At 31.2% G+C, this 26,184-nt stretch overlaps 1 protein-coding gene, 4 long non-coding RNA genes and 1 pseudogene across 6 annotated transcripts in view; 5 read left to right on the forward strand and 1 right to left on the reverse strand.

The window, feature by feature from the left end:
* The window catches only part of LOC145944810 (WD repeat-containing protein 3), a 49,334-nt gene extending 34,422 nt beyond the window's left edge, over positions 1-14,912 (reverse strand). Inside the window, exon 1 of the mRNA XM_083053375.1 lies at positions 14,631-14,912. The gene's annotated coding sequence lies outside the window, so the exon portion shown is untranslated. The remainder of the gene's footprint in view (positions 1-14,630) is intronic.
* LOC145944491 (uncharacterized) lies at positions 1,081-2,957 on the forward strand. The gene is made up of 4 exons (XR_014426683.1): positions 1,081-1,186; positions 1,664-1,696; positions 1,910-2,062; positions 2,783-2,957. It is a non-coding gene; the product is annotated as an uncharacterized LOC145944491 (long non-coding RNA).
* LOC145944669 (uncharacterized) lies at positions 5,084-6,601 on the forward strand. Its single transcript, XR_014426718.1, has 3 exons — positions 5,084-5,169; positions 5,619-5,651; positions 5,802-6,601. It is a non-coding gene; the product is annotated as an uncharacterized LOC145944669 (long non-coding RNA).
* LOC145944484 (uncharacterized) lies at positions 7,106-8,780 on the forward strand. The gene is made up of 4 exons (XR_014426682.1): positions 7,106-7,220; positions 7,654-7,686; positions 7,853-8,074; positions 8,637-8,780. It is a non-coding gene; the product is annotated as an uncharacterized LOC145944484 (long non-coding RNA).
* Positions 11,943-14,086, forward strand: LOC145944851 (uncharacterized). The gene is made up of 4 exons (XR_014426755.1): positions 11,943-12,030; positions 12,474-12,497; positions 12,667-12,821; positions 13,941-14,086. It is a non-coding gene; the product is annotated as an uncharacterized LOC145944851 (long non-coding RNA).
* A 2,317-nt stretch (positions 14,913-17,229) lies between the features above and the next one.
* The window catches only part of LOC145944828 (proteasome subunit beta type-8-like), a 50,138-nt pseudogene continuing 41,183 nt past the window's right edge, over positions 17,230-26,184 (forward strand). The window contains exons 1-5 of the transcript XR_014426735.1: positions 17,230-17,365; positions 17,777-17,926; positions 18,319-18,510; positions 18,600-18,956; positions 19,343-19,371. The product of XR_014426735.1 is annotated as a proteasome subunit beta type-8-like (transcript). The remainder of the gene's footprint in view (positions 17,366-17,776; positions 17,927-18,318; positions 18,511-18,599; positions 18,957-19,342; positions 19,372-26,184) is intronic.

Consider the following 26,184-nt stretch of genomic DNA (forward strand, 5'->3'; position numbering starts at 1 on the left):
TAATCGCACGCCATAAAATTTAAATGTTCGTTCCAGCTGATTAACGATAGTGCTATCGTCGTGAGAGCAGGTGTCGCCTGTCCTTTTTTACGATCTCCGCAAACCAATTAATTATGTACTCGGGAATTACGACATGTATCGATTCTCGATTTATGATCCATCATATAAATCCATGCGTAATCAAATATGACATGCTAAATCAAATACGTTGTGTCAAAACCGCTTGTAATTTTTTATTAAATTTGACAAATTTGAATTTATATCTGATGCGCAGTCTAATTTATTGATAAATTCTAATTGATAAATATATTTCAACTGATAAGTCTTAATTAATGCATTATTTTTATGATTTACGTGATGTTTAATAAATCTCTAAAAATTGCAATATGCAGATGGGGAGGAGGAAGACAATGTTATGTATTAATACATAAAAAGTTATTAAATACCGATCGTTAGTTTTAATTTCTCTCATTTGTTAGATTTTTATCGTTTATATTGCTTGCGTCGTAGGACTAGTTATGTTGGAATTCTGTTTACAAGACTTTGAATATCTTGATGTGTCACAAAATTGCTTCGTAACGACAATTAAAACGTAAGATATTATCAAAGTCGGAATAATAAGAAATAAAAATCGCAATATACGATTAAGGCTTGTAAAAAATGCTCAAATAAAAAAAATAGTTTTAACTTTTCATGATTATATCTAGATATTTTATTGGCTTTAGTTTTTGGCATTAGTTTAATGTAGCGTAATAAAATACACAAACATTTCAACAGGTATATATCAAACTGTGTATGCATATCCGGTAGACAATAAACGACTAATGATGAAAAAGAGTGTCGCATAGTGTCGAATTGCGAGCGATAAGATCTAGAGATTGTAAAAAAATATGTGCAGATCATCACAAACGTTATAATTACACCGCTTGTCATTTGATGAGCTTTATGCATATTAAATCCTGTCACAAATTGCGCACAAAGTGCGATAATAATCGAAATAGCTTTACTTCCTGTTGATAATAGGTTTGCTGTTTTTTCCGCATATGAACATGCAAATGCGTCGCTGATTATGAGATCTATATAAAAGTGAAGAACGCTTCTATTGACCAGTATGTGGTGCATCAAGCTAACAATAAGCATGATGATTAAACTATTCCTTGTTACTTTACTTTGCGCGACACTGGTGGTAAGAAATCCGCGATGATAGCTCATTTACAATTTCAAAACAAAGTAACGTGCAAATTATGCGTGTTATGTTGATACAAACATAATAAATTAAATATAAAAAGTAGAATTTTTTTATACTATATTATAAGAATAATATAATTTACTATAATAGTAAGAAGAAAGCACACACACATATAAGAACAAATTTTTAGTTTATATATTATTGAAAGAATAGATGTAAATAATTCTCTATATAGGAATCTGTAATTATGTAAAAATAGTATATCTCAAAATATTTTTACTTTTTTGAAATAATTTGTTGAAACATTTAAAACGTTTGATATACACACACATATTCACTGTACGTTAAATAATACCCGATTATTCAAAGTCTTTTAAAATTAAAGAATAGTTAGTATTGTTTATATCTTAATATATTAATTAGATTTTAAGAAGATTATATGTATAAAATCAAAAAATTTAATTGTCTTTTCAGTTCGCCAAGTTGCCGAACCAAAATTTGGAAGATGTAAGTAAGATACCATGATTAAACAGCTTACAATCTAATATATGAAGTTATGCGCTTTATTTCAATGAAATTTTCTTCTATTCAACAAAATTTGAAATATTAAAAAGAAATATAAATAATTTCTATCATATTTTTATAGGATATATTATAAAATAATATTTATTTAAAGGCGTGGCAAAAACCATACATTTCTTAAGCAAATTAATTTTTTAGGTCGATCACGTTATGGGTTATGGTAATTTAGTGCGACGATCGGCAGAGCCTCAAATGCCAGGAGGAGGAGGAGGAGTAGGAGGAGGAGTAGGAGGAGGAATGGGAGGAGGATTGCCCCAACACCCTGGAGAAGGAAAATAATAGAATTACAAGGTTCACTGTAGAATAAATAGTTTCTTTAGTTAAATGTTTTTTAAACAAGATCCATTAGTGGATTGTAAAGTCGATTTTCAGAGTCATTTAATAAATTTTATTTATGTATACATATATATATATTTTTTAATTTTTGAGTTTATTTCAATAATTATTTAAAAATTAATTAATAACAAACTAATAATAATGAAATCATATATATAGTTAATATATATTTAGTTTTTTATTACATTATTTATTTCATGAATAGTAAACGTAATATCAATTATTTGAAATATTTGACAGATTATATTGTGTAAAATTGATGGTAATAATATATCTGATATTACACATACTAGACTCACGATTAAATTTGATAAAAGAAATTTAAAGAATTGAATTTATTTTAGACGATTATACATATATGATTCATGTGTAAGAGAATTATATAATATTTATAGATGTATCACATGTGTGATATTTTAAAATCAAGTTAAGTAATTGTAACAACACACGTACACACAACATATACGCAAACTTATACATATACACGCACGTGCGCGCGTATTCATTCACACGCGTGCGTATGTGTGTGTGTGTGTGTGTGTGTGTGTGTGTAAAATATATTAGAATAAATATTATACTATGCGAACTATATATCGTCTAAAGTAGATTTAACATTTACGAGAATATTGTTATTATTGAATAGCGTTACAGTTCAATTTTATATTTATTTCATAGGTCCTATATGGCTATTGAAGTCAACCACTGCAAGATAGATAAAGATGATTTAGATTTCACTCGGCACTTTGACACATCTTATTAGTGTACTTTGCACAACTGAGAACCCCGATGATTTTAGAACAATAAAACTTTGTTAGAAAGATTTCAAAAGAATAAAACTTAGATAGAGCAAGTTGTTTATTATTATTTTATTTGATCCCATCCATATTCACATATTTAACAAAACCGAAACAATTCACGAAAGCTTTTGAACTTTGATATATACATATATATAACATATAAACGTATTCGTTTCGTTATTAAATTTCTCCTCTTTCTCACTAATAAAAATGAATTTTAAATATATTAGAATAAAGAGTATATATGTGTGTATATAACATGTTTCTAACGTTTCTAATTTTAAGGTGGATGTCCATCTGCGAGTAAAACTCTCGAGAGTAGCTCTCAGAGAGTGATTCTCGCGAATGGATATACCCTTGAGAGTATCTAAAATCGACGAAAATCAATCTTTGAGAGTCACTCTCGAGAGTTTTACTCGCAAATGGACATCCACCTTTAGTGCATATGATCCCCGGATGACTATCCCGTATATTTTACTGTCGAATAGATTCAATATTGCGAAAGAATAGTATATGTGTGTACATTTTTGTGTACACTTTAAATAAATTCTCAGTGTCGCAAACGATAAAAATTACGATTTGCACAATCGATCGCATAACCTTATCGAAATGCTTGGTAAAGTATCATTATATTAAACTTTTAGATTTTCGACAAAAAAATCTCGTAGGAAGTTAAGAACGTCCCATATATTTGTCAGAGAAGAGAAAGTTTATCGCGTTACTGATTTAAATTAATGATTTTATATACATAATTTTACACGTGATTGCACGCATTAGTTGCAATATAAACAAATAAATCATAAAAAAATGTATACACCAAATGATTGTTGTTATTATCCGTCTCGTTGTTCTGTTCCATCCCCTTTAATCGCGTCGTTGAATTCATTCCCATCGTCTTTAGTCACGTGAGTAAATCTGTTTCATTCGTCCTTTTTTGCATTTATTTATATCTCGATACAGACATGGAAATAAGAACAATACGAAATACATAAACAAAGCGATTGAGAAAGTAGGCATCGCGTCGTATCAAATTATTTACATCCTTCCTTTAGCTTACCGTACTTATTGACTGCGTTATGAAAATAAACGATTTCATCGGATATCGCGAGAAACGTCGTGTTGTCAATACAAATTATTTTCACGAAATAATCAGCCGTAAAATGTAAATGTTATAGCTGATTAACAGTAATGCTACCACCTCGAGAGCAGATGTCGTCTGACCTTTTTTATGATCTTCATAAATAAATTAATTATGTATACTCGGGAATTATGGCATAGAGTATCTCAATTCTCGAATCCGTCATATAAATCCGAACGTACGTAAATCAAGTTGGCACGTTGCGAGAAAACAGCTTGTAATTTTTTCAAATTTGACAAATTTGAATTTTATCTTGTAGGCAGACTAATGTATTAATAAATTCTTATTGATAATAAAATTTATGCGGATAGGAACCATGTAATGCATTAATATATTAATGTTATTAAATACTAATCGTTAGTTTTAATTATTCATTTGTTACTTTTTTGTTATTTATATTGTTTGCGTCAAGATCTGTTAGAATTTTATTTACAAGGCTTTGGTTTTCCATTGTGTAACAAAATTACTTTGTAAGGATAATAACACGTAAGATATCATTAAAGTCGAGATAAGAAGAAATAAAAATTGCAATATAAGACTGACAAGACTTGTAAAAAATGCTCAAATTAACAAAAATATAGTTTTTAACTTTTTATAATATCTAAATATTTTTCGGAATTAAATGTAGCATGTATTACATGCTCGAACATATTTAAATATTATCAAACCGTAAATGTATTTCCGGTTATGTATGTCCGGAAAACAATAAAAGACTAACATTGAAAAAGCGTGTTGTATATAGTATCGAATTGTTAATGTTAAGATAAAATATGATAAGCTAACAATATATATAAGATAGGATAAAATAGAATAAGAGCTAACGATCGCAAAAAATAGATGTGCAGATTGTCGCAGAGGCTAATTACATGCTGTTCATTTGACGAGCTTTATACATAAAATTCCGTCGCAAATTACGCAAAAAGTGTTGCAACAATCAAAATCACGTTAGTTTTTGCTGACGATTGCTATTTTTTCGCATATTGACACGCAACGCGTCGCAGATAATTATGAGATTGATATAAAAGAGAAGAACGCGTTTCTGCTGAGTATCAGTATACACATAGTGCATCAAGCTAAACATGATGATTAAGATATTCCTCATTACTTTTCTTTGCGCGATACTGGTGGTAAGAAATTCGCCATAATTCATTTACAATCTCAGAATAAAATAACGTTCAAATTATTGTATATGTTGTGTTGATACAAACATGATAAATTAAATATAAAAAAAGTTAAATATTTCGAATTATTATAATGATAAGAAAAACACCCGTATATAAAAACAAATTTTTAAGCGCGTATATTATCTGAAAAATAAATGTAAATAATGTATTCCTCATCAAGTATGGTTTTACTTTTTTCAAATTATTTTTTGGAACGTTTGAAACATTTGATACACACATGTACACTTTCACTATACATTAAATAATATCGATTATTTAGAGTTATTAGTTTTTTAGTATTAGAAAATAATTAGTATTCTTTTTTTATATTTTAATCATTTTATATTTTATCAATTAGAGAGATTCTAAGAAGATTATATGTGCAAAATAAATAAATTTAATTGCCCTTCTAGTTCGCCGATAAACAGGTCCAGGACTTCCAAGATGTAAGTAAAATGCATGATTTACATATACATATATGTAAAAAGTTATGCTTTATTTCTCTAAAATTTACTTCTATTCGACAAAATTTAAAACATAAAGAAATGTAAATAATTTCCTTCATATTTCTAATATAAAATAATATTTATTTAAAGGCGTCGAAGGAACCAATAAACCGATTTCTCAGTATGGCTCACAATGTTCGTGGAAATAATTTAGTGCGACGATCGGCACGGGATGGAGGAAAAGCAGGATTTGAATTTACTGCGGGATTTGGATTTGCTGCAAATCTTGAACTTAATGAAGGGGAAGAAAAAGAGCAAGGAGAAGCGGAAGAAGCATAAAAAAACATCATCAAATTAGATCACAAGAATCATCGTAGAATGAATAGGCTGTATTCGTTAATTAAATGTTTTTTAAATGTAATCCATTAGTAAATTGTGGGTCGGCCAACACAGTTTATTATATGTATATAATTTTTATTTAAGAAGCTTAATGCGTTTATTTCAATAATTATTTAAAAATTAATTAATAATAATAAAATTATATAGTACATTTTTATTTCATGAATATTAGTAATCAATCGTTTGAAATATTTGGCAGTTTATATCATGTAAAATGGATCTATTAGTCTCATAATTAAATTTGATAAAAAAAGTTTACACGATTAAATCTATTCTTGAATCTATTTTAAATTATATATGATTATATATGACTCACGAGAGAATTCTATTTATATAAATTATATATACCATATATTTGATATCTTAGAATCAAGTAATCACAATAAATATTATATTTTTACACACACGCGCGCATGTACATATGTATATGTGTAGAGTACAATGCAAATAAATTGTGTATTATATAATTGTGTGACTATACAAGGTGTCCTCTCTCGTTGTGTTACGAAATTGCCTTGTATAACGATAATTAAAATATAAGATATTATAAAGTCGGAATATATGTATAATAAAAAATAAAAATTGCAATATGATTGACAAGGTTTGTGAGAAATATTCAAATTAAAAAAAAATAATTTTTGATTCTTCATGATAATATCTTAATATTTATTGAAATTAATTAAATGTAGTGTAATAATATAAAAATTTCGAAAGGACATTATCGAACCGCGTAAATGTATTTCCGATAGAGAATAACGGTAAAAAAAAAGGTAAATAATTTTATAATAGATTAATGTTATTATAGAAAAGTGCGTCACATCTAGTGTCAAATTGCAAGCGATAAGATCTAATGATGAAAAAAATATTATGCAGGTCTTCACAGAGGTGAGACATTATAATTACGCTGCTGTTTATCTGACGAGCTTTATGCATCAAATCCTGTTGCGAATTACACAAAAAGTGCGATAACAATCGAAATAGCGTTACTTCCTGTTGACGATGGGGTTATTCTTTTTTTCCGCATCCGGACATATAAACACGTCGCGTTTAAATAAGTACGAGATTGATATAAAAGCGAAGAACGCTTCTACTGACCAGTATGGATAGTGCATCAAACTAAGCATGATGATTAAGCTATTCCTTATTACTTTACTTTGCGCGACGCTGGTGGTAAGAAATTCACGATGATAGCTCATTTACAATCTCAGAACAAAGTAACGTGCAAATGATGTGTGTTGTGTTGATACAAACATGATAAATTAAATTTAAATCGTAGAATTTTTTAAATATATTATAATAATAATTTTAAAAAACACATATATAAAAACAAATTTTTATAGATTATATATTATCTGAAGAATATATATAAATAAATTATTTCTCAAAATATTTTTACTTTTTTCAAATAATTTTTTAAAACATTTGAAATGTTTGATACACACACACACATTCGTTATATGTTAAATAATATTAATTATTCAGAATTATTAGTTATTAGTTTGTTTAGTATTATTAGAGAAAAATTAGTATATTTTTTATATTTTAATATCAATTAGATTGTAAGATTATATTCGAAAAATAAAAAATTTAATTGCTTTGTCAGTTGGCTGATTCGCCGGTCGAGCAGTTCGAAGATGTAAGTAAGATGCATGATTAATTAAACGGCTTACATATATACGAAGTAATGTTTTATTCCAATGAAATTTTCTTCTATTCGGCAAAATTTGAAACACATGAAAGAAATGTAAATAATTTTCTTCACATTTTTATCGGATATATTATAAAATAATATTTATTTAAAGGCGTGGAAAAGCCCAGTAAATGGACTTCTCGGTATAGCCGATCACTTTATGGGTCGTGGAAGTAGTTTAGTGCGACGATCGGCACAAGGAGGACCAGGAGGACCAGGAAGACCACCAGGATCACCACCAGGACCACCACCACCAGGAGAAATGGGAGCAGAAATGGAAACAAAAACAGAAGGATCGTAGAATCAGATCATAAGGATCATCGTAGAATGAATAGTTTGTGCTTTTTAAATAAATGTTTTTTAAATGCAATCTATTATTGTGGATTGTGAAATCGATTTAATGATTCGCTCAATTTACTTATTATATGTATATATTTTTTATTTTTGAGAAGCTTATGCGCTTATTTCAACAATTATTAAAAAATTAATAATAATAAAATAACTAATAATAATGAAATTATATAGTTAATATATTATTTATATATTACATTTTTACTTCATGAATAATCGTTTGAAATATTTGACAGTTTATATTATGTAAAAAATTGATTGTATTTATATCTGGTATTCAATACTAGTCTCATGATAAATTTGTTATAAGAAGATTAAAAAAATAAGACGACTTTAGACGATTATGAAAGAAAATTCCATTTATAATAAATACCATATATATCTTAGAATCCAATTAATTAATCATACATATACGTATTAAAGTTCACGCGCGCGCGTGTGTTGTGTAAAATACAGAGCGAATAAATATATCGCCTAAAATAGGTTTAACATTTACGAAAACATTGTTATTGTAAATAGTATTACAGTTTAATTTTATTTCATAGGTCCTATGGATATTGAAGCTCACGAATAAGATAGATGAAGATGATTTAGAGCCACGGCACTTTAACACATTATACTATATTAGATTACTTAGCACAACTGAGAACCCCAATGATTTTAGAAGAATAAAACTTATATATATAATATTGCAAGATATTTATTATTTTATTCGATCCCATCTATATTTGCATCTTTAATAAAATCATAACTATTCATGAAAGCTTTTTTATTTTGATGAATAGATACATATGTATATATATGTATGCACATATACATATATAACGTATTCGTTTCGTTATTAAATTTCGTTATAAAATTTTATTAAATTTCTTCCTTTTTTCGCTAATAAAAATAAATTTTAAATATATTAAAATGAAGAGTATATATGTGTATCTATAACATTTCTGTCAATATTGCGAAAGAATATGTGCGTGTACATATCTGCATAACTTGAAATGAATTCTCAAAGTGCCACGGACGAAAAAATTATGATTTGCATAACCAATCACAATCAATTACCTTATCGATTCACTTAGTATATCAGTACATTACACTTCTAGATTTTCGACAAAAAAATTTCGCAGCAGATCAAGGACGTTACACTTATTTGTCAGAGAAAAAAGAGGATACTTATTAGCATTACTGATTTTAATGAGAGATTTTATTATACATATAATTATATACGCACGATGCACACACGGAATTGCAATATGAATGAATAAAAACATAAAAAAATGTATACACCGAATGATGTCATTATTATCTGCCTTGCTAGCCTTACTCTCGTTACATCGCCTTTAATCGCGTCATTGAATCCATTCTACCTATCGCCTTTAATCATATTGAATTCGTTTTATCACCTCTGTGAAGTTGGCACCTCATTTTTTTAAAAATCAATTTTTTTTTGAAGTTCTGAGTGCACCCCGAAGAGTTCTAGAGTTCCTTATTAATTTTAAAAATAGTTCTGGCGAATTAAGCTAAAAAAACAACTGATGAATTTTGGGGGTGCTAACTTCACAAAATGAAATCTTTAAATCAGTGATAACATCAAAAGTATTAAAAATAATTAATTTTGTCATTAGGATTTCTTTTAGAACTCTTGAGGTGCTACAACAGAACTGCCATAACAAAAAAAAATTTTTTTTTTTTAAATATTTAAAATAAGAAAATTTGCGATAACTTTTTATATATCGATCCTAGCGCTTCGAGTATTAATAGTTATTGATAGAACTCGTGAGGTGCTACCCAGAACTGTTAACAGAACTGCCGGAACTTAAAAAAATTTTTTTTTCGTCGAAACAAATTTTTTGCCTTGACATACAAATATTTGCGATAACTTTTTAAATATTGATCCTAGCGTTTCGAGTATTAATAGTTATTGATAGAACTCGTGAGGTGCTACTCAGAACTGTTAACAGAACTGCCGGAACTTAAAAAAATTTTTTTATTCGTCGAAACTTTAAAATGTTTTGCCTTGACGTACAAAAATTTGCGATAACTTTTTAAATATTGGTCCTAGCGCTTCGAGCATTAATAGTTTTTGATAGAACTCGTGAGGTGCTACCCAGAACTGTTAACAGAACTGCCGGAACTTTAAAAAAATTTTTATGCAAATTTTTGTGTCAGATCTAAAAATTTCTAAAAATAAAAAATTTTTTTAAAGTTTCGGCAGTTCTGTTAACAGTTCTGGGTAGCACCTCACGAGTTCTATCAAAAACTATTAATGCTCGAAGCGCTAGGACCAATATTTAAAAAGTTATCGCAAATTTTTGTCAGATCTAAAAATTTCTAAAATTAAAAAATTTTTTTAAAGTTCCGGCAGTTCTGTTAACAGTTCTGGGTAGCACCTCATGAGTTCTATCAATAACTATTAATACTCGAAGCGCTAGGACCGATATATAAAAAGTTCGCAAATTTTCTTATTTTGAATATTTAAAAAAAAAATTTTTTTTTGTTATGGCAGTTCTGTTGAGAGTTCTGGGTAGCACCTCAAGAGTTCTAAAAGAAATCCTAATGACAAAATTAATTATTTTTAATACTTTTGATGTTATCACTGATTTAAAGATTTCATTTTGTGAAGTTAGCACCCCCAAAACTCATCAGTTGTTTTTTTAGCTTAATTCGCCAGAACTATTTTTAAAATTAATAAGGAACTCTAGAACTCTTCGGGGTGCACTCAAAACTTCAAAAAAAAATTGATTTTTTAAAAAATGAGGTGCCAACTTCACAGAGGTCGTTTTATCCGTTTTTTTTTTTTTACGCGTGATGCATTGGTTATTGTCAACAGATTATTTACATCCTTCCTTTAATTACCGTAAAGATCGCGAAAATAGATGATTTCGCGATCGGATATCGTGAGAGACGTCGCGTTGTCAATATACATAGACTTTTTTCGCGAAATAATCACCCCCAAAATATAAATGTTCGTTCTAATTAACGACAGTGCTATTATCGAGAAAGCAGAGGTCACTTATCGTTTTTCATAATTGTCGCAAATAAATTAATTATCCAAATATACGTAAGTCAAGCTAGCATGTTGCTTGTAATTTTGTTTCAAATTTGATAATGAATTTTAGCTTGCAGATTAATTTAACAAATTCGTATTGATAAGCTATTTATCCAAATATTTTTTATGATTTACGTGATATTTTAATAAATCTTTAAAGATTTGCAATAAAATTTATGCAGATAAGAACAATGTTATGTATTATGTTTATATTGTTTGTAAGACTAAATATCTTGGAATTTTCTTTACAAGATTTTGAATCTCCCGTTGTGTCACAAAAATTGCTTTGCGTAATGATAATTAAAAAGTTATTATCAAAATCGGAAAAATAATAAATAAAAATTGCAATATACAACTGATAAGACTCGTAAGAAATGCTCAAAAAATAAAAAAAAAGAATTTTTTATGATATCTAAATATTTTTTGGAATTAAAGATAATATTACATAAACATTTCAAACACTATTAAATCGTAAATGTATTTCCAGTAAACAATAAAAAACTAACGATGAAGAAGTATATAGTGTCAAATTGCGAGCGATAAGATAAGATAGCATAAGATCTGGCGATCTTAAAAAATAATGTGCAGATCGTGGCAGAGATTATAATTATACTACTGTACAATTAACGAGTTTGAATGAATAAAATTCTGTCGCAAATTGCGCAAAAAGTACTATGTAATGATCGAAATCACGTTACTTCTTGTTGAAGATTGCTGTTTTTTCCGCATCTTGACACGCAATCGCGCAAACCCATCGCAGATAATTATGAGATTTATAATACATATATATAAAAGCAAAGAACATTTCTGCTGACCAGTACACATAGTGTATCAAGCTAAGCAAAATGATTAAGATATTCCTCATTACTTTACTTTGCACGACGCTGGTGGTAAGAAATTCGCGATAATAACTCATTTTTATAATCTCAGAACAAAGTAACGTGCAAATTATATGTGCTGTGTCGATACAAACATGATAAATTAAATTAAATATAAAAAGTATAGAATGTTTTAAATGTACTATAATAATAAGAGAAAAATCCGTATATAAGAACAAATTTTTACAAAGCATATATCTGAAAAATAGATGTAAAAAATGTATTTCTTTAAATGTTTTTATTTTTTTTCAAATAATTTTTTTGAAACCCTTGAAATGTTTGCACATATACACACATACATACATTCACTATATACGTTAAATAATATCGATTATTCAAAGTTATTCGTTTTTTAATATTAGAAAATAATTAGTATTATTTTTATAGTTTAATATCAGTTAGATTGTAAGAAGAGATTATATCCGTAAAATAAAAAAATTTAATTGCCCTTTCAGTTGGCCAATACACACTTCCAACATGTAAGTAAGATGCGTAACTAACAATAAATAAATGAGATATACACAAAGTTATGTTCCATTTCCATAAAATTTCCATTTTTTCAACAAAATTTGAAACATATATATAAAAATGTAAATAATTTCCTTCATATTTTTATAGGATATATTAAAAAATTATATTTATTTAAAGGCGTCGGTGGAACCGATGAACGGATTTCTCAGTACGAGTCGTGTTCATGGAAATAATTTAGTGCGACAATTGGCTTGTAGAAGAGAAGGAAAAGGAGAGGAAGAAAGTGGAGGAAAAGAAGAGAATGGACAAGAAGAATCATCAACGAATGAATAGTATGTGCTTTTTAATTAAACGTTTTTTAAATAACGCGATCCATATAAGTGGGGATTGTGAAATCGATTTTATAAGTCGCGTAACACGGTTTATTTATTATATGTATATAATTTTTATTTAAAAAGTTTATAGGTTTATATCAATAATTATTTAAAAATTAATAAATAATAATAAAATAATAATAAAATTATATAGTTAATATAGCTTTCTATTACATTTTTACTTCAAGAATAATCGTTTGAAATATTTCGTAGTTTATATATATATATATTCAATAAAATTCATAATAATAATGTCTAGTATGTAACATAAGTCTCACGATTAAATTTGATAAATGAAGTTTAAAGAATTAAATCTACACAGTTGAAAAATTTGTGTTAAATTTAACAAATATCACCTGTCCCAAACGGTCCACAGAAATTTTTGTGTTAATTTAACATAATACGGATATGTTAAATGGTGACACGAATATTGTGTTAATATTTTAACATAAAATAAATGCAAACTTCAAATAAACTTAAAATAAATTTTGTGTAAAATTAACATAGTTTTAATGTAAAAATTAACTAAAAAAATTGTTAATTTTACATTTTATCACCCCCACTTATATTATAAAGTAAAATTAACATTTTTTTCTGTAAATTTTAACAGATAAATCTTGTCACTAATAATACGAAACATATTTATTGTGTAAAATTAAAAATAGATATACATTGTGTTATTTTTACACTTTTTTTAGTTGTTTTAATAATTTAACATTTGAGTCCAATTAACATAACAGCAATATGTTAAATTAACACATGAATGTGTTAAATATTTAACACAAAAATTTTAACGGGGACCGTTTTTAACAAGAAAACACACATTTTCCAACTGTGTACTTTAGACGATCATATGTAATTCATGTGAGAATTTTGTTTATATAATTATATATATCATATATTTGATATGTTAGAAGTAATCACAATACATTTTCATACACGCTCGCGTTCGTGCGTGTGTGTATAGATATAGAATACAATGCGAATATGACTATATATTATCTAAAGCAGATTTAATATTTAAGAGACTATTGTTATTGAAAATAGTTACAGATTAATTTTGTATATATTTCGTAGGTGTATGGACATTGAAGCCTATACAATTGCAAAGTAGATAAAGCTGATTTAGATTTCACTCGACACGTCGACATGTCGTATTAGATTATTTCGCACAACTGAGAACCCCGATGATTTAAAGTAATAAAACTTAGCACCGCAAGATATTTAGTATTATTTTATTTGATCCCTTCTATATTTGCATCTTTAACAAAACCGAAACATTCGTGAAAGCTTTTTAATTTTGATATATACATATATAACGTAGTCGTTATTAAATTTCTTTTTTCGCTAATAAAAATAAATTTTAAATATATTAGAATAAAGAGTATGTGTGTATTTAACACGTTTTTAACGTTTCTAATTTTAATAAATGTGATCTGGATTATTTCGTATATTTTACTGTCAAATAGAATAGTAGACTGTCAATATTGCGAAAGAATAACACGTGTACATATTTGTGTACACTTAAAATAAACTCTCGCAATGCCACGATAAAAATTACGATTTGCACAATCGATCGCATAACCTTATCGACATGTTTCGTATAAAATATCGGTACATTGCACTTTAGATTTTTGACAAAAAAATCTCGCAGGAAATGAAGAACGTCACATATATTTGTCAGAGAAGAGAGAGAATACTTATTTATGCGTGATTGCACGCATTAGTCACGATATAAACGAATAAAACATGGAAAAATGCACTCACCGAACGATCAGCGTTATTATATCCTTCTCGGTGTATCGTTTCATCCCCTTTAATGGCGTTGTTGAATCCATTCCATCTCCTTTAATGGCGTCCTTGAATCCATTCTATCGCCTTTAATCACGTCGTTGAATCCGTTTCATCCGTCCTCTCTTGCACTTTCACTAGGTATATCTCGACACAGAGGCACGGAAATAAGAAGAATCGCGAAATACGGTAAGCGAATATATGCACTGAATTAATGTACAATTACAATAATCACTGTTCACTACGGCACGAGACTCCGGACATTTCCCGACACCCATCTGTACGCGGACAGCGACCTACGAAACAGTGGCGGCAGCGATACACTCGTGTGTGTGTGCGCGAACTAAGTGCGCGCGCGACGCCACCCACCGAAAAATAAACAAAGGTCGAGAAAGTAGGTGCACGTCGCGTCGTATCAACCGATTATTTACTTTCACGCACTACCGTGTCGCGGAAGATGGTCGCATCACAGTGGACCGTTTCAATCTACGTACATATCTTTCCGTCCTCTAATCTCGCGTATACGTATTTCTTTCTGTCTTTTCTGAGATCTTGTACATACCTCGATATTTCGATGCTCGACTTAATACTTATTTCGTTAAATCGTCAAAAAAGTGCGTGTAAAGTTGTCGTTCGCCGGCTCGAGTTTAGCGAGGTTAGGGAGATGATTGATTGTCGCAATAATTGTCGTGTCGAAATTATCGTGTGTATACCGCTTGTTTTTTTACACGTTTCTCGTTTGTTCAGAATGTATATCGCGTGATGAAAAAAAACGTCGGATAAGTATATCTAGTAAGATTAATCGAGAGATTATGTGATATAGCGAGACGAGAAAGTAAAGTGTCGCGAAAGGTAGATGATAGATATGTACATTCCGGCGAAGATTATGTCGGTACGAAATTCGCTTTTTCGCTTCGAATCTTGAAAGTAAGTATATGTAACATTACCGCCACTGTTAAAATAATGTCAAATAGTATTAATATAGTGCACACTCACAACTTTTACGCGGCGTCGAAACGAAGTTGTATTCGCGTCGTCCGGATATTTTACATAGCGTCGGTGTGAAGTTGTCGCGCGTCACCTCGAAATCTTTTGCGTGACGTCGAACAAAGTTATCTTCGCGTCGTCCGAATCTTTTATATGACGTCATTCGAACAATTGTCGCGAGTATCGAATTAAACCACGAAGAGTATGTCGAATTAATTGGAGTACGTGACGATAAATTAATCGATCGTTCATTGATTCGGCTAAATAATTAGTATGTGAATCGGCGGTACGCGACGCGATTTTTCGCGGTAGATCGCGCGCGAGTAAATTATTCTGCTTGGTGGATTCTAAGTACCTAATTTATTAGACCACGATCGAAGGGTCAAAAATCACATTTTATTACACTCTCGATCGCGCACAAGACATACCGAAAACGAATTAAAAAATCAGCGGATCACGGACGACCGTTCGCGACACTTTTCGAGCGATTATGTGCGGATTTCAATGCTGCCAACTCAATGCTGTCGAACTGAAATTAATGGCAATTTTACATGCGTACCAAATTAGGTCGTTACGATGCAGGCTTGTGATGACGTACGGTGCGATTTTTGGCGCTTCAATCGCGGTCTAATGAATTACTTGTTGTTAGAAGTGCACTACGAACAATAATTTATTAAATCGCGCTAAATCTAACGCGAAAAATTGCGTACCATCGACTCGCACTGATTAATTAGTCGGATTAATTAACGATCGATCTAATTTATCGTCGCATTTATCCGGCTAAATAATTAATGCGAGTCGATGAAATTATTCTCGTTGCATAGTACATTTCTAAGTATGTAATTTATTAGACCGCGATTGAAGCGCCAAAAATCGCATCGTACGTCACAACCCAGCGAGAAATGATTGGTCGAATCGACGTCGATTCGGCCAATCATGGAAAGTCTTGTATCGCAGCGAGATGTGGTAAAATTGTCGTCAATTTCAGTTTAACAGTTGACAGCACTGCAATCCGCGTATAATCACCCCAAAATGGGAAAGTGTCGCGGACGGGCGTCGTATTCCGCTGATTTTTTAATTCGTTTTTCATTTGCGGTAGGTCGTATGCGCGATCGAGAACAGCAAAGAGAGAGACGGTGACGCCGATCATTGAATTGATCAAGGTACGTAACGATAAAGTTAACTTAAATAACTGCAGCAGTATGTCGCGATATAAACGAAAGTTTCGCGTCTTTTACGGGCGGCGTCGTTGAAACAATTATTGCGAGTGTCGAATTAACCGAGATACGCGACGATAAATTATTGATCGTTAATTAATCCGGCTAATTAATCAGTGCGAGTCGATGGTACGCAAATTTTTCGCGTTAGATTGTGCTCGATTTATTTTTTGGAAATTATTGTTCGTAGTACACTTGTAAGTAAGTAATTTATTAGACCGCGATTGAAGCGCCAAAAATCGCATTCTACGTCATCACAAGCCTGCATCGCAACGACGTGATTTGGTACGCATGTAAAATTGCCATTATAATTTCAGTTCGACAGCATTGAGTTGGCAGCATTGAAATCCGCACATAATCGCTCGAAAAGTGTCGCGAACGGTCGTCCGTAATCCGTTGACTTTTTAATTCGTTTTGTCGTGTCGTTCTTTTATTTGCGGTATGTCGTATGCGCGATCGAGAACAGCAAAGAGAGAGACGGTGACGCCGATCATTGAATTGATCAAGGTAACGTAACGATATAGTTAACTTAAATAACTGACAATGAGCATTATGTCGCGATATATAAGTGGAAGTTGGCGTGGGTATGAAGTTGTCTTCGCGTCTTTTACGTGGCCGTTGATTATTGCGAGTATCGGAATTAATAATCGGGATAGGACGATAATTATGACGATAAATTATAGATCGATCGTTAATTAATTCGGCTAAATGATCAGTGTGAGTCGATGGTACGCAATTTTTCACATTAAATTGTGCGCGATTTAATAAATTATTGTTCGTAGTGCATTTTTAAGTAATTTATTAGACTGAAATTAAAGGGCTAAAATCGCATCTTACATCACAAGACTTAAAGACCCTGTACAAAATATAAAAGTATTATATTTTATAATTCTATAATCTTTTTATGTATATTTGTAGCCAGCTGAAACTCTCGGCTGTATAGCTGAAGGCACTGATGAAACTGGGAAGCATCTGAAGATTAAATTTGATCATGGAACCACAACCTTCAATACCAAGGTGGTATCGTTCTGGCAGTGGATTCCTGTGCAACAGGAGGGCAGTTTATTGGTAAAGCATATTTTATATTCATTCAACTAATAAATTACCCAAGTAGCAAAAAAATATAAAACAAAATGTTTAAAAATTATTTTTAGAGATATTTTAAAAATGTTAAAATAATTGGTTAAATCTCTTTTTATTAATTAAGAAACGTTTATTTTCACGTTAATATAATATAAATATTAATTTAACGTTTATTAAATATTTATATTACATTAACGGTTTTTTAATGAATAAAAAGGGACTTAACCAATTATTTTAACATTTTTAAAATATCTCTGAAAATGAGTTTTAAACATTTTTTAAATATATTTTTTTACTACTTGGGATATAATGTTTATAATAAAACAATTTTAAAACTTCTAGTTGTTGATAAAACTAATTCTCAACTTGTTTTTCAGGTTCCACCATGAAGAAAATAGTAGAAATCAATGACTATCTCCATGACCCTTAGCTGGTGAAGGATTGCGGCTCTATTGGGATTGTTTGGTCGCATGTACGAACTTAGAAACATGAACGCATCTCTATTACAGCAGCAAATAAACTCTCGTCGAATATGATTTATAATTTTAAAGGAATGGGATTGAGTATTGGTAAGATATCATTTTAGGCTCATGTGCTATAAATCTAATTGTAAGCATTGTAAATTATGTGAAAATTTATAAAATAATTGCTTGTACAGGTATGATGTTGGCTGGTTACGACGAACGTGGTCCTGGACTTTATTACAGGGTCTCTAACAAGTTCGTCTTCAACAAGCTCATCTCTAACAAGCACATCTTCGGGAGTGTCGAGTTAAGTCGCGGGCGCATCTTCGGGAGTGTCGAGTTAAGTCGCGGGCGCATCTTCGGGAGTGTCGAGTTAAGTCGCGGGCGAATCTTCGGGAGTGTCGAGATAAGTCACGGGCGCATCTCCGGGAGTGTCGAAAGTTTTGTTTAAATAATATCGCGTCATCGAACATCGGGAGTGAAACAACGGGACATCTAAATTAGACTGGAGCGGCTAGGAGGTCATCAGGAACGAGGCAATACATCGAGTGGTAAGAATATTGATTTATTATTACCTTAATATTTATTATTATCTTAATAGCAATATTGTAATATTAAATAATTGAAAATATATTTTTTTTATCTTTTTCTTTCATGTTCGGTTAAATTTTTTCATGTATTTATTTTTAACATGAAATAATATATTAACGAAATAGAGTAATAATGTACTAATAATAATAAAATAATATAATAATAATTTAATAAAATAAAGTATATAATAATAAAGTAAAATGAACTTTTTTTATTTATATGAAAAGCGTAAATTCGCAGCTACAATATATAATAAACTCTAATAAATTGTATGTGTTAGAAATTATTAATCTAAAAGAAATTAATTACGCTAATTATTAATGTAATTTTATATTTTTCTTTACAGAGAGCTGCAATGTTCCTCTGCAGATATCGGTGAGTCACACTTTTCTTTAGCAAGCTAGTCATTTATACGGAGTATCTTAAGCCAATCACGCAATTGTCACAAACATAATCTTCCTTTAAATTGATCTTCTATTTACAGATTTGCCTCGCAATTAATCAGAGATATAATCGGAAAAATATATAATAAATATAATTGAAAGAGAGAGCTTAGCTTTTCTATGAAATACTCCGTATATTTGAAAGCTGCGCGTGTATTCACTTCACGCATGATAATTAAATAAAAATAACAAGAGCTCAGCGCACACACGATGCGCCTATAATTGAGGAGAGAGAGAGAGAATCATCTTCGGTTTTATTCAACGATAAATACGTGATTGGTATCGCGCGAATTCACGGCACTCGCGGCGCGCGTTCGAACAAATCGAATGGCACTCGACGCGCGATTATCCCTAATCGTCGATCCATCGCGTTCCTTTGCCCGAAAGAAAGAAGAAGAGAAGGAGAGAGAGACAGCAGGAAAAGAGGCGAGATTCGATTTGCGGATAATCGATGAGGCGGCATTGAGTGACGCATCTACCGATGGCTTCGCGATCGGACATCGCGAGAAGCGTCGCGTTGTCGTCGATAAATAACAACGACAATGACGACGACGATGACGACGACTACGACGATGACGACGACGACGACGATGATGAGGGGTAGACGAACGGCATTGACTATGAATATTGCCTTGGGCCGCATACGAGAGTATATGTCTATCCAGTCTCCTCCTCTCTTCTTTCTTTCGCTCATAAGATCCTGCGCGGCCCTTCGCCGCACTTCTTCTCTTTTTATCTCGTTACGAGCGAATAAATCGGCGAGGTCGACGCCGAGGTCGGGTTCTATGGTCGCCGATAGGAGGTCAGCCAACGCAGCTGATTCACTATTATCGCGCGCGGACGTCGACTCCTGGGTGGTAATTAGTTCCAATCCCTGTAACGGCGTCGTATATCTCGCGGTAATTTTTACAAGCGAATTCAAGCGAGACGCGCCGGCGACTCGTCTCTCTGTATACTTTTATGTTATTCAGATTTTATACTTCTGCCCATTCTCGCTGATGACGCCTTATATCTTTCTCGAGTATAGAGTCTATGATTTAAAAGGGGATTTAAAAAAAAATATCCCCACGTGCGCGTTTTTTGTCTTCTACTTCTTTTTTTCTGCGTTTCATTGAGAAAATACACGCGTAAAACGATGAGAACACAGTCCATTCTGCAATACAAATATGCATAAATTTATATTCAGTAGATAAATCGATTGAATTATAAAATATGACTTATATATAAACTTATTTAATTTCGTGATTTATTAAATTAACTGTTTTTACAATTTGATTTATTTCATTTTAAAAGCTTTCATTAACGACAATAATTTCACAAAAATTTCACAAAATCTCCAGATGTCAAAACATCAAACAAAAAATTATATCCTATAGTAAATTGTGGGTTGTGGGAACACGTTAAAATTCTTACCGGATCTTCGCAGGAGAAAAGGAAGAAGTGCGTAGGAGGAGTCACGCGAGAACGGGAAGGAAGCTTATAATATTTCGATGAAGATATTAGAAAAAGGGGTAACAAAAAAAGACGAAAGGTCGACCCATATGTTATTCAAGTAACAGGTGTCTAATTATTATTTGTCGATCATTGAATATTAAGATCTTAAGTGTCAGCCTTTGACCGTCCCTTTTCTCGATCGCTTCATTTATACATATAGACTGATTTTACAGTTATTAAATGATAGAGGAAGTATACTACGTTCTATCGGATCTATCGAGCCTTCCGCTTTTTTGCCTGCGTTTCTTATAAGAGAGATCTAATGATCGATTTCATTAATCTCGTTTAGATAAACCATGATCAAATTAATTTTTTTTATCTATATTATAATTGACGCAAAACTTCGAAAGATAATTAGTTAACTATAATTATGTCAATTAAAATTAACATTGTTTTTGAAATTGATAGAAAAATGTGCTTTCAATTTTCCATTGCTATAATCTTTATTAATCTTTTTATACAATATTTCGTATTCATGATTCTTAAATTTTTTCAAAATTTAAATTCAATGGATTTATATTTTGGATCTTATGTCACTCTTATTGCCGAATAAAAAAATTGCCTTGATTTAAAAAATATTCAAATATATTTTAATTCTTTTAAAAATATTTTGTATAATACTTTTAAATATTTTTAATTCTTTTTCGAAATATCTCGCGCGCAGTTTTAATCGTTCGACAATCGCAGCCTAGGCGACTGCCGAGATTGTTTAATTTTCACCGCAGCGACGATTCGATTCGTGCACGATCACGATGCAAGATTGGCGGCATTGCTCGTGATTGGGATGACTTGGCGGGAAAGTGTCTTTCACAGAGCGCGTCTCGTTTCCGTTCCTCCATTCTTCCTTTTCCCGCGGAAGAAAGCCATCGCGCGCGATGCCATTCGGTAACTTCTCCAATCGGGCATTGTGAGCGTGTCTGTGGAATATCGTCGGCGAGTTCGGTCGTATAATGAACTTCCTACTTCCACGAATGACAATGGAAACGGCCAGTCTTAGAGTGCTCCTTAATCGTCCTCTCTTCTCTTCGGCACGAAATTAGTGTGACTGTCGGCCGTTTTCGATTATTCGAAATGTGCTACCGTGAATTGTGCGTCTTTCCCGGATTCTCTCTTTCTCTCTCGATGAATTTCCCATAGGGGAAAAAATTAAACCGTAAAAGACCACCTAGATGAATGAATAAAAAAGGTCGAAAGATGATTACTTTTAGAAAAATAATGAGCAGAACTGACAGTAGGCGAAATCATTATGTGAATTTTATTATTACGTGTGAACTGTTGATTGATGGCATTTTAAAGAATAGCATTTTTGCGATTCGTAGCAACGAATCTTTCAGAGCTAGCGTTGATAAATCCCTTTGTCCTTGTTATACATACAGAGAGAATTTTCTCTTAGAATTTATCTTGAAAATCATGGTAATCGTGGGATAATATGGTATGGAAAGAATTTTATGAGAATTTCTCTGATTAATATTTATCAATAAAAATAATAATATCTATTACAATAAAATATAAAATATGTTTGATTAATTTTACTATGCAGTTTAGTAAAATTAATCAAACATGTTTTATATTTTATTGTAATAGATATTATTATTTTTATTGTGATAAATATTAATCAGAGAAATTTTTATAAAATTCTTTCCATATATTGTCCCACGAGATTACCATGATTTTCAGAATAAATTCTAAGAGAAAATGCTCTCAGTGTATAATTATGATAAATTTCTAACATGTTCAAATCGATGCAGCTATAGCATCTGAGCATTGAAAACTTAATAACAATATTAAAATAAAAATTTTATTTATTTTATTTTATTTTATTTTAATTATTTTATTTTAATTATAATATTCGCGTGATATAATTTTATGATGCGTTGAAAATCAATAAATAATTCGGGGGGTGTTTGAATGTTGGGGTGCAGGACGTCGTTCTGCAGCGCATCGAATCAAACGATCGCTTAAACTGCAAGAGAGAAAGAAAGAGACATGGCTCTCAAGAAAAGCGACGATGTTATTGAATTGCCATCGATTTTCCCACCACGCGGTATTATTAATCGCTTCGACACCCAATTTTGTGGCCGCGTATCCATATGATAGGCGTCAACGAACCATTGTTCTTAATTTACTATCCCGTACTTCCTTTCTATCGTCGGCACTTTAACGGCGACCGTTTTTCTGCGGGCGTTGCTTTATCGCCGCATAATTTCAACAAGAAAGCATTTCTCGGGACACGAAGGGCGAAAACAGGCAATAAACGATCTTTAACATCCGTTGCTTTTTCTTTTAATTTCAATTTTCGTTGTGCACGGATAGTAATTTACGTTAGGCGAGATCACATTCGACCAAAAAAGAAAAATACCCTTTTCTGCTTTACGATCCGTTTTATTATCTAATTTTATCTTAAATACAAATGTTCGGAACAATTAACACTCCAATTTTTTCTCAAACTGTGCACAGAGAGAATTTCCTCTTAGAATTTACCCTGAAAATCATGGTAATCGTGAGACAGTATGGTATGAAAAGAATTTTATGAGAATTTCTCTGATTAATATTTATCATAATAAATATAATATCTATCACAATAAAATATAAAATATGTTTGATTAATTTTACCAAGCAATTTAGTAAAATTAATCAAACATGTTTATTTTATTGTGATAGATATTATTTTTATTGTGATAAATATTAATCAGAGAAATTATCATAAAATTCTTTTTATACCATATTGTCCAACGATTACCATGATTTTCAGGATAAATTCTAAGAGAAAATTCTCTCCATGTGGAAATAATTTAATATTAAGAGAGCCAGAGATTTCGAGAGGCATATTTTCAATCTATGATTAATTTCGAAATTTATATCGTCTGGAGATTTTTTCGCGTATGTATCCACGTACTTTGTCACGCCAATATTTCGCGGGGTTCCGGGGGTCATTGATGTACCGTTGTCGAGTTTATTGACAGATTTCTTCGTCGATGTACACGCGTCGTGTCGTTGTCAATACGTCTTCATAAATCACAGCACGATAATCGGGGACAAGGACTTAGACAGTTAATCGAATGGGTGAGAAGTTCACTGTAAGATCAACGAGAAATTTTTAATAAGTTATAAATTAAAAGTTTTCTCTCTCTTTCTCTCTTTCCGTGCGTTTGCTGTTTTTTTTATAGACAATCAATGCACGCTTCGTTAACGATTCTACACGCATTAGAAAACCATTCATAAATCCATTTGAAAAGTAGCTTTAAATTAGGTAGATAAAAATAAGAATGCAAATGTGTTAAACGGTAAGTGAAAATGATTTAATGGATGTAAGATTTTGTATTATTCGTGAAAATCTAGAAACACACATTGATAAGGAATTATTAAATATCACGACAGATATATATATTTGTCGTTTTATTCTTTTTATACCTATTATATATATTACATTACCGTTATATGAAAGAAACGTTCGTTGAAACGATAATTTCCACGCATTAATCCTTTCATAGCGAAATGATATTTCCATCAGTGTCACGGAAATTGGATCGTTGCACACGTGTGCCTCCTATGTTCGGGATCGTAGCACGGGTCAAATCTATAAAGGGAAAGAACTTTCTTTTTAATGAAAGCGATCGCGCGGGGGATGATATTATATCCCTGGGCGAGAGGGCGAGAAAATAGCGGCCCGTTCCATTCTTCCGCTATTTCCAAATCTTACGGGCGCATTGTGACTTAATTCGCCTTCCTCGCCACGGCCGCGATGGGTGGTCGGTACGGATTTCTCCTGAATTTCTCACGAAGGCACACCCCGTTGAGAGAAGTCACGGTGCGAGAGAGCTCCACAAAGGAAAACGCCGCGCTCCGCCGCGTAATTTATTTGAAACTGACGCCGAACTGGTTACGCGAGACTTATATTTACTTACTCGCGGCACAAAACAAGTAATTTCTTATCTAAGTTACTACACAGAAAGAATTTTCTTTTAGAATTTGCCCTGAAAATTATGGTAATCGTGGGACAATATATAGTATGGAAAGAATTTTATGAGAATTTCTTTGATTAATATTTATCAAAATAAAAATAATAATATCTATTACAATAAAATATCAAATATGTTTGATTAATTTTATTATGCAGTTTAGTAAAATTAATCAAACATGTTTTATATTTTATTGTGATAGAATTATTATTTTTATTGTGATAAATATTAATCAGAGAAATTTTCATAAAATTCTTTCCATACCATATTGTCCCACGATTACGATGATTTTCAGGGTAAATTTTAAGAGAAAATTCTCTCATTGTACCACATTTATTTTTCAAGAAGCCAACTCGATAAAGAGACGTTCGAATTAATTTTTGCTTAAAAAATTGCTGTTCAAGTTTATAAAAAAAATAATAAAACTTAATTTTCGCTGCATCTAGGGAAGAATTATTTTTGAAACAAATTTGTTGTAAGATTGAGGCCAGCTGCGCTTGATCTAGATTCGCGTACTCTCAAGTATTTTAAATAATTAAAACATGATAGTGCGTTATCGTAATTACAAGGTTGACTGCTAATTGCGCGGTATGCGTGCATACAAAATTGAAAATAAAATTCCATGACAGGCGTCGTAAATCACTTGAAATATTCGATAAAACCTTCGACTTCGGTCGTCTCACTTACTCTGTTTTATAAATTTATTCTATCGCGAATTGCGCACACGCGCATATGTGTACTAACATACTTATATTATTCTCTAATCTTATTTTCCCAATATTATTCTTCATCTATTCAAATGTGAATTTGGTAAAATTAATTTTACAACGATGCAAAAGGATCTAAAAGGTATAGAAAGAAAAATGATAAAAATTAAATTTAATTAATTAAATTACATTGTGCATTGTATTTGTCGTAAATGACGAAATTTGTATTTGAATGACCAATTATTCGAGGATTTTTAAAAGAGTTTTACTTTACGTGTTCGTGTATCGACGTGTCTGAAATAAAAGTTACTTTAACACACGCAACTTGACTATGGTCAGCGACCTGTTGCTTTATCATTTGCATAATCACTCTCGAAAGACGTAGCCAGATTAGGAATGTGTGCACTATATTGGTCGTAAAAATATAGTTAAACGAACATTCAAGTAATTTGCTAAAATTTACGATGGTAATTAATCAATCTTTAAAAAAATTACACGATTAGCGAATTCTTTATTTCATGTGACCAAACGACTCTTTCGGTGGTTTATCATTCGATTTTTTTTTGGTAGTTAAGTAATCGATGT

This window comes from Prenolepis imparis, unplaced genomic scaffold (genome assembly GCF_030444845.1).
Source record: "Prenolepis imparis isolate NDT839.2.m4 unplaced genomic scaffold, iyPreImpa1.0 SCAF_13, whole genome shotgun sequence".
Lineage (NCBI taxonomy): Eukaryota > Metazoa > Arthropoda > Insecta > Hymenoptera > Formicidae > Prenolepis > Prenolepis imparis.